The sequence below is a fragment of the Euprymna scolopes genome, chromosome 11, assembly GCF_053919585.1.
Source record: "Euprymna scolopes isolate OS-2025 chromosome 11, ASM5391958v1, whole genome shotgun sequence".
Lineage (NCBI taxonomy): Eukaryota > Metazoa > Mollusca > Cephalopoda > Sepiida > Sepiolidae > Euprymna > Euprymna scolopes.
Genome location: NC_136492.1, coordinates 78,565,044 through 78,577,533, shown reverse-complemented (window position 1 = coordinate 78,577,533; position 12,490 = coordinate 78,565,044). Strand labels below are relative to the sequence as shown.

At 39.5% G+C, this 12,490-nt stretch overlaps 1 protein-coding gene across 3 annotated transcripts in view; it reads right to left on the bottom strand.

Moving 5' to 3' along the window:
* The window catches only part of LOC145287928 (uncharacterized), a 42,359-nt gene extending 31,295 nt beyond the window's left edge, over window positions 1–11,064 (bottom strand). Inside the window, exon 1 of one of the 3 annotated variants that reach the window (XM_080135880.1) lies at window positions 10,686–11,064. The gene's annotated coding sequence lies outside the window, so the exon portion shown is untranslated. Of the gene's footprint in view, window positions 1–9,320; window positions 9,520–10,685 lie in introns of those variants that run through there. The other 2 variants (XM_080135878.1, XM_080135879.1) reach the window with 2 other exon arrangements.
* Between the last annotated feature and the right edge of the window lie 1,426 nt (window positions 11,065–12,490).

Below are 12,490 nucleotides of genomic sequence, written 5' to 3'. Positions count from 1 at the left end.
AAAGAAATATATATAGTGAATATTTGAAGGTGTTCCATCAACAAGAATGGTATGATCGAAAAAATTTTTGTTTTACCCCAGGAATTTGACAGATATGTGTGGATACCACATCAACCGATCTTTAAATTGGACTCCACTGCAACAACTAAAATCAGACCTGTCTTCAAATATAGTTGAAGATAGGAAGTGAGTTGTCACTGAATGAAGTGGCATATTCTGGTGTTAATCTAACCAAGGACATTTTAAAGTTACTGTTGGCATTTCCATAGCCTTGAGACCCTGGAGAGGTATAGACCATCCAAACTTTTGTAGATGCTTGCGTAGCGAGTTCTTTTTATAGGGTGAGGGTGCTGACCCAACACCCGACTTTCCCAGAATACAGTGCCTAGCCTTCCCAAATGGTCACTCATCTGGTACTAGCCAGGCTCAACATTGGTGATTTGGTGGGAGCCGGTGTTTCAATATGATTATGCCACATACTGTTGGCATTTAGAGCCAACAATTACGTGCTGCTAGCGGACATCTGCCAAGTGTTGCTGATGATTCAGCTTCAGCTGGAGGCAGACAGGAATCGGTTTTGCTTCTTTTTTAGTGAAAAAGATCACGTGTACTGCTTCTGGTATCCCATTCTGATACTTGGGTTTACCTCTAGCCCATTTGTATTGGAGTGCATCTTGAAATTGCATGCGACCAAATACCTGCAGGACGCTTGTTGCAGAATGATGAAGGACCACTTTAATATGGACAACCTTGTGGCATCTGTGGTAGACCTAAGTTAACTCACCAAGTTATATTCCCTTGTTAGAGAATGCTTTCAGTAAAGGAGCTTTGTCATCCATTCAGGCTCTCCATACCAGGATGAAGGAAGATGGTACCCTGGGTGTTCATAAAGAGGAATAGAAGGGTACTGATACTCCCCACATTCGGAAGAGTTGTACATGTTCCCCTAAAGTGCAATCATGATGTGTCAACAAAAAGAAGTGTTCTTTTGGAGGCAGCTAAGATTTTTGATCCCTTGTTCCTCTAGCTGCCAGTTACTATGTGCTTATCAGATCCATGTGGAAGAATGGTTTAGGTTGGGACTATCCTCTCCAGCCTGAAATTCTGAGCGATTGGAAAGAGCTTACTGGGAACCTCTAATGATTGATCTTCATTGTTCCCAAAGGGCCCTTGTGGCAGGGCTGCCAGGGAATATATGTCTTTTTTGTGATACTTCCAAAGAGGCATATGAGTTTAACTCGTACATTGTGCAGAATGGTCGATCTTCTTTGCTGTTTGCAAAGGCTAAGGTTGCACCAACGAGGGACAAAACTGCCTGTTTTGGAATTGATGGCAGTTTTCCTTATCGTTAAGTGTTTCCCCATAATCCTCAACAACTGTGAAGGATTTGTTCCTACAAACGTGTGTGTGTGGACACTGATGCCCAGGTGGTGTTATCCTGACTGCTATCGCAGAACATGCTAGCAAAAACATTTTTACAAAAAACATATTCTGCAGATGATCCTGGAGTTGGAATCTCGCTATACCTTCAAGACTCTCTTCAAGTATGTGGACACTACACACAACCCAGCTGATTTAATAACTTAAGGAGATTCCAATCTAACTTTGAATTTTGGAGTTCTGGCCCTTCCTGGCTGTCCGAAGGAATCTCTCAATGGCTGGAACAGAATCTGTCTTGCTTGAGTCAGATATGTTAGTGAATGGCCCGCACTCCAGCAAATTGCTCCATAATACACAATCAACAGTATTCTTCAGTTGTACCTTTTCAGAGCTTTTCCTCGTTTTCCCGTTTGCTGACTGTAACCACTCTGATGTTTAAGTTCACAGCAATCCGACTTAATCGACAATGGGACTACAGCTCTAATGTGGCAATCTATCTAATGAGGATAGTACAACAGCAAGAATTTCCTGCAGAAATTGAGTACCTAAAGAAGTTGATCAGAAGACCCCTGCTAGTTAGAGTTTGTGCTTTGAATCTTTTCTTGAACCCTGATGGTTTGATTCGATCTAGAGGAAGAAATATATTCTGATAGGGAAACATCATCCTGTGACCAAACTCATTATTTGGGATTGCCATGAAAAGTGTTTCCACCTTGGAGTTCGGTCAACCCTAGCAAAGTTGAGGTAGAAGGGTTACTGGGTCCGGCAAGGAAGACAGGCTGTGAATAAGGTTCCGGCTATTTGTACCAGATGTAAGCGTCATAATTCAACACTGGTGGCACCAAATGCTGCTGCTGCCCTGTTGTCACCCTGTACTGATTTGATTTCAGGGTTCCTTATTAACACGTTGGAATCAATTTCACTGGCCATCTTTGGGTGAGTGACGGGAAACGAGATACAAAAATGTACTTCCTCCCATTCACATGCCTGAACATCAGTACAATACATATTTAGGTGGTTACAGGCATGAACATACCTTCTTTCTTTCAAGCTTTGGTTAGCTTCACTAACCAATATGGTCTTCCCGAAACTCTCTATAGGAGTAATGCAAAAACATTTATAGGAAGTAGAAAGTTTTTCAGCTGTCTCTTTCTTCTTAAGGATTATAAAAAAAAAAATGATCCTTGTAGGTTAGAACTCAAAACCCTCCTCGTTTTCTCCTTGGTATGGAGGAACATGGGAACGATATATTAAAACCATAAACTGGATGAAATGAATTATGGTATAAGGAATACTTTCTGAAGCTAGGAAGAGAAATTTCTGGACAATCCCAACTCCGGCCAAAAATAAATCACCTCCAGATGTATGATGTAGTTCTGATTAAGAGCCCCTTGAAAACCAGATCGTTTTGGGTCTTGGGAACTCAGACAATGATGGTGTTGTTAGAGCAGCACATCTTCAGATTTGATGGGATTGAGGAGGTACATTCTCTGAAACATGTATCCTTTGGAACTTTCTCAGGCTCCTGATGGCCCTCCTGTTGTGGGGAAAGGGGAGGCGTCTTCAAGTTCATCTCCCCCTATTGCTGAGGAGCAGGTCTAGTTGTGTCCCCTATGCAACTCTCCGCAGTATAATTAGAACATGATTGGCTGTGATTCATGTGACAAATGGTACCATTTTTTATGTCAGCATTGACTCGGAACCTCTCAGCAGACAAAAGTGGTATTGCTCGTAATGTGCACCCTGAAAAAAATCATCAGAGTAGACCCAGTTTGCTTCCTGCATAGTTTATATCTGGACTAGTGGACTATGGCTAATAAGATAGCGTACCAGTAGTTCTCTAGTGAAATATTATTGTGTCTTGTTGTTGGATTTAGCCTTTTTTTTTCTCTTTGTTTTTCGTCGGGAGTGTGTGAAAAAAAAAAGATGAGGATTACTTACATCAGCATTAGGGGAAATAATCCAAACTGATCTTAAAAACGATAAATGACTATATAGACTGGGAGGAGGGGTGGGAGGCATGTTCGTTTCGTTATAATAGACTGCCTTGGACCAGTCAAAGGTCTGAACAGTTTACTGGCAATAGGTCACTGCAAACCTCAGTTCTAGTCTGCTCCTTAGCAAAACCCTTGTTACCAGTTGCTCTCTGATTCTGCCTCATTACCATACTTTATTACTGTATTGCAGTGGAGTGGGGGGGGGGTTTGCAAGGGGCATTCCTTTGCAACCCCTGAAGGTTATGCAATCACTTGTATAATCCCTTTCACCATCAGAATAAGATTTTTTGACAATATGTATATAGATAGATCGATTACTGCATTATTAAATAAAACAGTCATTTTCAACCTTTATCAAAAAACAAAAAACAGAAAGACTTCACCATATTTATTTGAGACACGTGACATAAAAAAAACAAAGTAACTCATAGTTTGGAACTGCCGATAGATTTTCAGTTTTCAAAAAATAATTACCTCCCTTGTTACGATTCGAACTTTCCTGTTTATTTTTTAAGGAAAACTTTTAATTTTTGTTAATTTTCTTTGAAAATTATTTTCATTAAAAATTAATTTTCTACCTCGTCGTTTTCCGTTAGTTTTGGATATGTTCATTATTGCGACAGCCAGATACCGTTGGTTTTACTTGAAATTCAATATTTCAAATTTTACGCTAATAATGAAAAAGTACCAAAATATTTCTACGAATAACAAGATTAGAAGCGTGTTTTAAGAGTTTCGCACATCTTAGCTTGGTGAAGAAGAACCTACATAACCATTTTTTTGGGGTAAAACTTGACGATAATGCTGTTTTGGGGTTGTTTTCAAAATGGAATGGAAATTTAAATTTCATTGTTTTAATCTTTCTTTTTTTTTTTTTTTCAAATTGTTCTGGTCTCACATTTTACTTAAGAAATGCTTGACAAACAATATAATTTTCCAATAAGAAAGTTTAGATTTCTCAAATGTCCCCTTCCTTTCACTTATACCGAAACAGCATTTTTAACATTTATTTTTTTCTTGGTAACACAATGAACACACAGTTTGCGCAGTCGCACATTCGACTTTTCTCCCTAAAAGAACACGTGTTTGGCACTTCAGACATATAACCGTTTTGGACAATCCACCATGTTCTATTAGAAACCTCCAACTTAAATCTTTGATCAATGTAGCCTGGTTGTCCCACTGAAGACTTAACTGCAAAGGGTGTTTATTCTAAAAACCGTTCTTAACATGGGGAGGTTGGGGGTAATAACCCTAAAAAGCAACTCTTTACAGATAAGGGTACTCATGCAAAGAGTGATCCGGATGTAATTCAGTGCATGCCTGGCTTTCCCCGGAACATGACGTCAATAGCCGGAGTAAACCGAGCGTCGCCAAGGAAATTAAGCTGAGCGTCGCCGATGAAAGCATAACAAGAAAAGAAAAACCTACCTTAATTTTTAAGTTTCATTAATTGTAAAGGAAAATGTTATAACAATATTTTTTTTTTATATATATTTTTAAATAATATTAAAATTTTTTTTTTTTTTTGCAAGAAAAGGTTCAAATGTAAGTCAACTAAATAGTTTCAAGGAATTTTGTGTTTATAAAGTTTTTTTTTTATTTAAATTAAAATAAAAAAAAACTTTTTGTTTATTTTTTTGGTGTTTTTTTCTGTGATTTTTGTTTTTTTGTTTGAGAAAAGGTTCAAAGGTAAGTCAAATAAATACTTTCAAGGAATATTTGGAGGGGGGGGGGTAGGGAAACCTGAAAAAATAGAAAAGTTGAAGCAAAACAATTTTTTTTTTTAAGGAAAAACCTGGAAACTATAAAAAGAAAGAAATCTGGGTGGGATATTTTTTTTTTTCATTTTAAAACAGATATTGTTGTTTCCTCAGATCGTTGGAGGGCATCACACAACGGCAAAGTGGACGCAGAGGTGATAGCGGACGTGCAAGGAAGCTTGTCATCAACCGGGTAGCTTTCGGCAATGTGAGCTAATATGGAGACAAACAGAGCATTACCAAATGTTTGCCTCCACATAAACTCTAGTAGAGATGTGTCCAAAATCTCCCGGTTGGTCATGCATTCTACTTTTTTGCATTGTTTTGCTTCCTTCCACATTCGCTCCACATGATTCGTCGTAGCCTTCATTTCGGAATCTACAAAATGAAGGCTGTAGTTCACCGTCAAATGGCAATACCCTTCTCCTCCCACTTTGTTGTATGCCTTCCAACAGTTTGATATGACCGTGGTTCCCGGCAGGATATATTGTTTTATTAATGGAAGGAGGGTTTTGGCATTCCAGTTTAGTACACTCACCAAGAAACCCTCCTTTTCAGCGGGGTCGTATCCACCGAAGACCTAGGCCAGAGTGAGTAATCTGCTGACGTTTTGCTTTCTACAGTTAAACAAAGCCTTTTAAAAAATTTTTTTTTTTTATTTAATTTTCACCCAAACAAGGCACAGTGCCACTTTGAAGCAGGGGGCTATTATCAGGGACTTAATTAGCGGGGTCATTATGAAGGGAGATGAGTAGAAAGATGTTTGTTAACATTACACTTGAACTTCTGCATATCAGTGCAATTGGGAAAGCAGAATTCCGGAAGGGAGTTCCAAAGACCCGCAGTTCTGGGGAAGAAACTATTGGAGTAAAAGGCTTTCTTGCACCTAGGGATCTCTACTGTAAAGGGATGAGACTTAGTAGCTTGTCGGGTTTGTCGGGGGTAGTTACGTCGGGGAGGTACAAGTGTTTGCAGTTCGTCAGAGCATTCACCATTAAAGTATTTGTAGAACAAGCAGAGGGATGCAACATCTCGTTGATGGGACAGAGGCTGAAGCCTAGATGACAGTTCAGGACCTATCAGGTTGGCAACTCTCTTTTGAACCCTGTCCAGGAGTGAGAGACAAGCAGCAGATGCACCAGCCCAGATGTGACAACAGTACTCCATACATGGGCGAATGGTGGCCTTATAGAGGTATAGGATACTGTCAGGCGTAAGTAGTTTTCTAGCATGGTAGAGGGAGCCAACCTTTCTTGTAGCAGCCTTGGCAATGCTCTCAATGTATCTATTCCAATTCATATTCCCTGTAAATGTTAGGCCGAGGAGTTTAAAAGAAGTACTTTCAGGCAATGTGTTCTTGGCCATTGCTATTGGTGGTAGAGAAGGTTTCTTGTAGTTATTGAAGGAAACAAGCTTAGTCTTAGCAGCATTGAATGTGACCAACCATTTTTGTTCCCATTCCACTACAGATTTGAGGTCATCCTCTAGTGTTTCTGCCATTTCCTTGGATATGTGTTCATTTGTTTTCCCCTCATATCTGTTATAGAGAGTGGTGTCATCGGCAAATATACCCATGCCCAAAACAATTTTATCAGGGAGGTCATTTATGAATATCAGGAATAATAGAGGTCCAAGGATAGACCCCTGAGGTACTCCCGCATTTATGTCATATTGTTTAGATGTACGACCGTCGAGGACAACTTTGATTTTTCTATTACTTAAGAAGGATTTAATTACATTATGAATTCTTCCAGTGATTCCATATGATCTAATTTTCCTTAGAAGACCATCGTGCCATACCCTGTCAAAAGCCTTAGATATATCAAGGGCCACTGCTCTACCCTCCCGTTTTGTCCAATGAACAGTATATACGTTCAGAAACTACAGTTAAGATATCTGCTGTTGAACGGGCTTGCCTGAATCCATATTGTTTGTCAGTCAGGAGTTTAGCAGCTGTTAGGTGCTGGACTAGGGCTTGATTAACTAAGGACTGAAATATTTTGGCAAAAAGCGGGAGGAGGCTAATGGGGCGATAATTTAGTGGGTCAGTTCTTTCACCAGAATTCTTGAAGACTGGTACCACAGAGGCGGTTTTCCAGCAGTCGGGAAAGCAAGATTCGTTCTGGCATTTATTGTAAAGTTTGGAGAGAACTGGAGCAACCTCAGCAGAGCATTTTTTTAATAGCACAGCCGGGATGAGATCTGGTCCACATGCTTTTGAGGTGTCTAAGTTTTTTATAATAGCATGTACCTGAGAAGAGGTGATTTTCAAATCGTCTAGTGTGGCATCTGTTTGCAGAGGAAAATCAGGGAGGGAGTGGTGTACCGAGTTCAGTGTGGAGTTTGAGGCAAACTGACTGGCAAGCAGATTAGCCTTGTCAGTTGCCGTGCAAGCAACCTCATGATTGTTTGATAGTGGGGGAATAGTTGACTGTCCATTATTTACTATGCTGTTGTAGATTTTCCAAAAATCCTGGGTTCCTAATTTCTGTGCTTCGATGCGTTTTCTAGTGGTTTCAGAGTAATCTGTCTTAGCTGTCTCTATCACTCTCTTACAATTATTTCTAGCTTCTATAAACTTCTGTCATCTATCTCCAGCATATGGCCTGGGCCCCTTATCTGCTGGGGATTCCTTAGAAAATATTCCCCGCAAGTATCTCTTAAGAAATTCTTTCAGTCGGTGATGGTGTGCATTGAGCGAATTCCACATTCGTGCTGGAGGTCTTTTTGCATTGCTCTCTCAAATGTCCACAAGTAGATTAGTTTTAGTATTATGGCAATTGCCAGTCTAGACTTTGCAAAAAAAGTTTCAGTCCGGATCGAGGTAAACGTTCGGCATTTGCTAGCCTGACACCTCCAGGTATAGCCATCGCTTACTTTACTTCTTACAATAAGAGTGCATCTATGTCCATAAGAGATACACGTTTTTGTCCGTGCTAATAATTTCCTATTCTGACAAAATTCCAGGACTCCCGCTGGTATTTTCAATTGCTCAGCTAATGCTGTAAAATTCATGGGCTTTTTTCCTTACGTGAAAGTATCCAAATGGTGTGCTTTTTTTTTCTTTAACTAACTTATTTTCTTTTCTTTCTCTTCATGATTGTCGTCTGCTGCTTTGAATTTTCAACTCGCGCGAATGCGCGTCAAGTTAAAAACCATCACGCTACATGGTCATTGGCTCAGCTTTATGTTATGTCAAATGGCTTAATTTTTTCGGCGACGCTCGGCTTACTCTGGCTGTTGATGCCATGTTCTGGGAAAGTTACGTCTGGATCACTCTCTGCATGAGCACCCAGATAAGTCTTCAGTGGGATAATCAGGCCATATTGACTAAATTTTCTTGCTCCCCAAATTTTTATGACTGTATAAAAATTCGGTGTTCATGCACACCATTTTTTAAAATAGTATGTTAAAGTTAAATTCAAGTTTTACGATATTTTTTATGTTAAATTGTTAAGTGAAAGTAGAGAATAGTTAGAAAACACCTTCCACTCCCATGTTAAGAATGACTTTCTGAATAATAACGTTATTATTTCAGCAAGGTAACAACAGTGCATAAAGTACCAAAGATTGTTATATTTGCAAATTGTGCATGTCGGTGGTCGTGTTATACATGTTTGTAAATTTATTTTTTAATTATTTTATCGCTTATTTTCTACTTTGTTGGCGCATGAGCAATCAAAAAAAAAAAAAAAAAAAAAAAAGATTAAAACGGAACGAAATTTAAATTTCCATTCCATTTTTGAAACAACCCGAAAACAGAGCGCCTTTTGACAAGTTTTACCTTTTTTAATGCACATTTAAAAAAAAAATGACAATATATATATATATATATATATATATATATATATATATATATATATATATATATATATAAATGGAATTTCACAAATTTAAGAGGAAAAAAAAAACCTTTAAAATTTTATTTGCGATCATTAAGTACTACGTCGGATCTCTAATCGATTTTATCCAAAAAGTGAAATTGGATAAATATTCCAACGGTCACTATGACGGTAAGCATAAAAAAAAGTAATAATTAGTTGTAAAAGTTTTAATTCGAGAGTTTATGATTGCGTATATGTTTACTTGTTTCTCACTACTGCAGCTAGACATCTAGCGTAAAATATTTATACACGAGTCGTCATTCCATGCATTAGACGACCGAAAATAAACCACTTACATTTCCAGAAGTAGATAATGCCTGGGGTGACGTTTTCCTGAAAGCGAACAGAACCATACACTAATCTGATATTACCTCAAATCTTGAAAATCATTTGTTTTGTGATGTCGGGTGTAATAAAATTGGAAGGCTTGTATTTGTAATTTTAAGAAACCTTTTTCCCCCCCTTTTTACACCGTTTTCATACCGGTGATGTGGAACAATAGTCACCACCGCATGAAATTCCGATGTTGTTGTTGTTATTATTATTATTATTATTTATTTATCATTTTTTTTTTTTAGGTTGATGTCTCCGCCATACATTCCTGTTTTCGACGTGACAATTAAGTAGGTACTTGTGCAGACTTTGAATCAGGCGTAACTAACCGTCCGCTCGCCGGCGCTCGCGTCTTTGCTGCTCGGAACATGACGTCATGCGCTCGCGCTCGGGTTTGACTGTAATCTGACGTAAGACGTCGATGTCAATGCACGTGCACGTCAAAGGAGCAAACGATATTTGGGGAAAATATTAAAAAAAAAAAAAAAAAAAAAAAAATCAACGGGACCAACCAAGAGCTTCTCGACCGTTATCTATCATGTGGAAACTACTGATCCGCGCTATTTTTTTTTAAATCGTATTTCCAAGTTTAATTAAAGATATGCTTTTTATTAAACTGTAAGGTTAAGGTACAGAATAGGTACAAAACACCCTCCCCTCCCAATGTTAAGAATGGGTTTTTAAATAATAACGTTATTATTTCAGCACAGATCAATAAGTGTATGAGTACCAAAATTTGGTAATGGTTCTTTTGTCTTCATTTTAAACCATATATCAAAAACCTACCTGTGGTGAAGTTTCTTCCACATTTACTGCTGTCTGTTCCTTAGCACATATAAAATATCTCTTGTGTGAACCCTTTATTTATTTTGTTCTTTTCGTTTAACGTGTCACTTATCTTTCTCTCATTATGAACACCTTGAAATGTAACCTTCCAAACTGGTATTTACCTAAGATGGTGAATCCCCAACCAGGATACCATTGCCATAATTGATGACTCTGTTGCGAGGCTATATAATGCATGTTCACGACTTAACAATAAGGACAACCATTATACCAGTACATATATATAAAATACATTATTTATTTAGAACAAAACAAAGTAAAGTTTATACCTCTGTGTAGTAATTGGGTAGTCATGTAAGGACGTGTGTTTGTGGCTTGTACGCGTTGACCTCTGTGGAAGATGCATAAGTAGAGGTTACAGTTCATATTTTACCCAGTGATATATTGCTTAAATATGACAGTCTTGAATTGTTCATATTGTGTGCTCTATGTGTATGCATCTCACAAGTAACAATATTTAAGAGGAAAATATACAAGCCTACCTCATGTTATTGCTGTCGCTCTCCTAGTGCACGCTTATGAAGCGCGTGGTTTACACGTGTGCATGGCTTGATGTCCAGCGAAAAAGAGGGAGAGAAAAAGGGACATAAACGGAAGGTTATGTCAAAGGTCACCGGAAATATACGCGTGTCAAAGTTATGTTATGTTTGCGCGTGCTCTGCTCTATGCATGTGTGCTACTGCACACAGCTTGTTCTGTGTCTGTGTGTTTGATCCAGACAAAGCAAATTTGGCAGGTCTAAACGGCTCACTATAATATTCCCCCCCAGATAGCTGGAAGCTAAAAAGAAAGAAAAATGGAAAAGAGCATGCAGATGTATGTGGACTAGGAGTATTGGAATGAAGAGGAAAGAGAAAAATAAATTTTAAGAGTTGTCGAAGTCTGCGTATTTGCGTGGAAATACTACATGACGACCACTTCGAGTCGTGCGTGTAGCAGGTGTGGGTGCAGGTTCAGAGTCTGGGGAGTTTATGTCTGGTTCATTACGTGGTGTGGAAGCAGCAGGTGTAATGACAACATCTGAATCTGGTGTGATGATCGGGTCAGAGCTAGGTATGATTATTGGTTCTGAATCTGAAAAACTGGCAGAAGGAAAATTAGAATCATACGAGCTTTCCAAGAAGGCGGGTTTTACGCGATCTATGGCAATCGTGTCACGCTTACCATTGCGATCGATGACGTAACACTTCTCCGAACGTTCTAAAACGAGGTATGGTCCATCGTAGAGTGGCTGGAGAGGTCTTCGTATCAAGTCAATGCGGACGAAGACATACTTGCATGAATGGAGATCAAGTGGGTAGAATGGTTTGGAAGTGACAGAGCGCGGTGGTGTATACATCACTCGAGACATTGCGAGTTTCAAGCGGTCGGCATAACCAGAGGTTGTGGCGGGTATGGACCTGTTGACTGTGAAAAATTCCCCAGGAAGGCGAAGAGTGGTTCCAAACACCATCTCTGTTGGTGTAGCGTTCAAGTCTTCTTTAATAATGGACCGGAGTCCTAGTAGAACAAGCGGTAAATGTTCACTCCAGCGATGCGGTTCAGGCTGAGCAGCTAGTGCAGCTTTTAGTCGACGATGAAAGCGCTCTACCATCCCGTTAGCAGAAGGATGATAGGCGGTGGTTGCAATGTGGGAAATTCCGAAAGATTTGCAAAGTTCTCGGAAGGTGTGTGATGTAAACTGGGAACCTCTGTCGGTGGTAACAGTGTTGGATACACCAAAGTTAGAGATCCAGTTCTCTACAAATGCACGGGCTACGACTTCTGTTGAAATATCGTGCAAAGAAATTGCTGCTGACCAACGTGTAAAACGGTCTACCATGGTGAGCATATAGCGATGATCAGCGGAAGGTGGCAGTGGACATACAATATCCAGGTGGACATGTGAAAAACGAGCGTCAGGTACAGAAAAGTTGCCTGGAGTGGATTTGGTATGGCGATGTACTTTTGTAGTCTGGCAAGAAATACATGCCTGAGTCCATTTGCGTATGCCAGTGTTCATGCTGGGCCAGAAAAAGCGAGCTGCGATAAGCCTGACTGTTGCATTCTTACCAGGGTGTGCGAGATCATGGAAATGCTGAAAAATGCGCTTCCAACACGATGGAGGCAGGTAAGGTCGTGGATGTGCAACAGATCTATCACACCAAATGAGCTTGTCCGAGAATGGGACTGGTGTCTTTTCTAGCGGAATTATTGAAGTCGACATAAAGTTTGTGAGTAACGCATCACGTTCTTGCTCGGTTGCGATGTAGTTGAAGTCAAGGGGCTTCTCAAGACTGTTGAGATC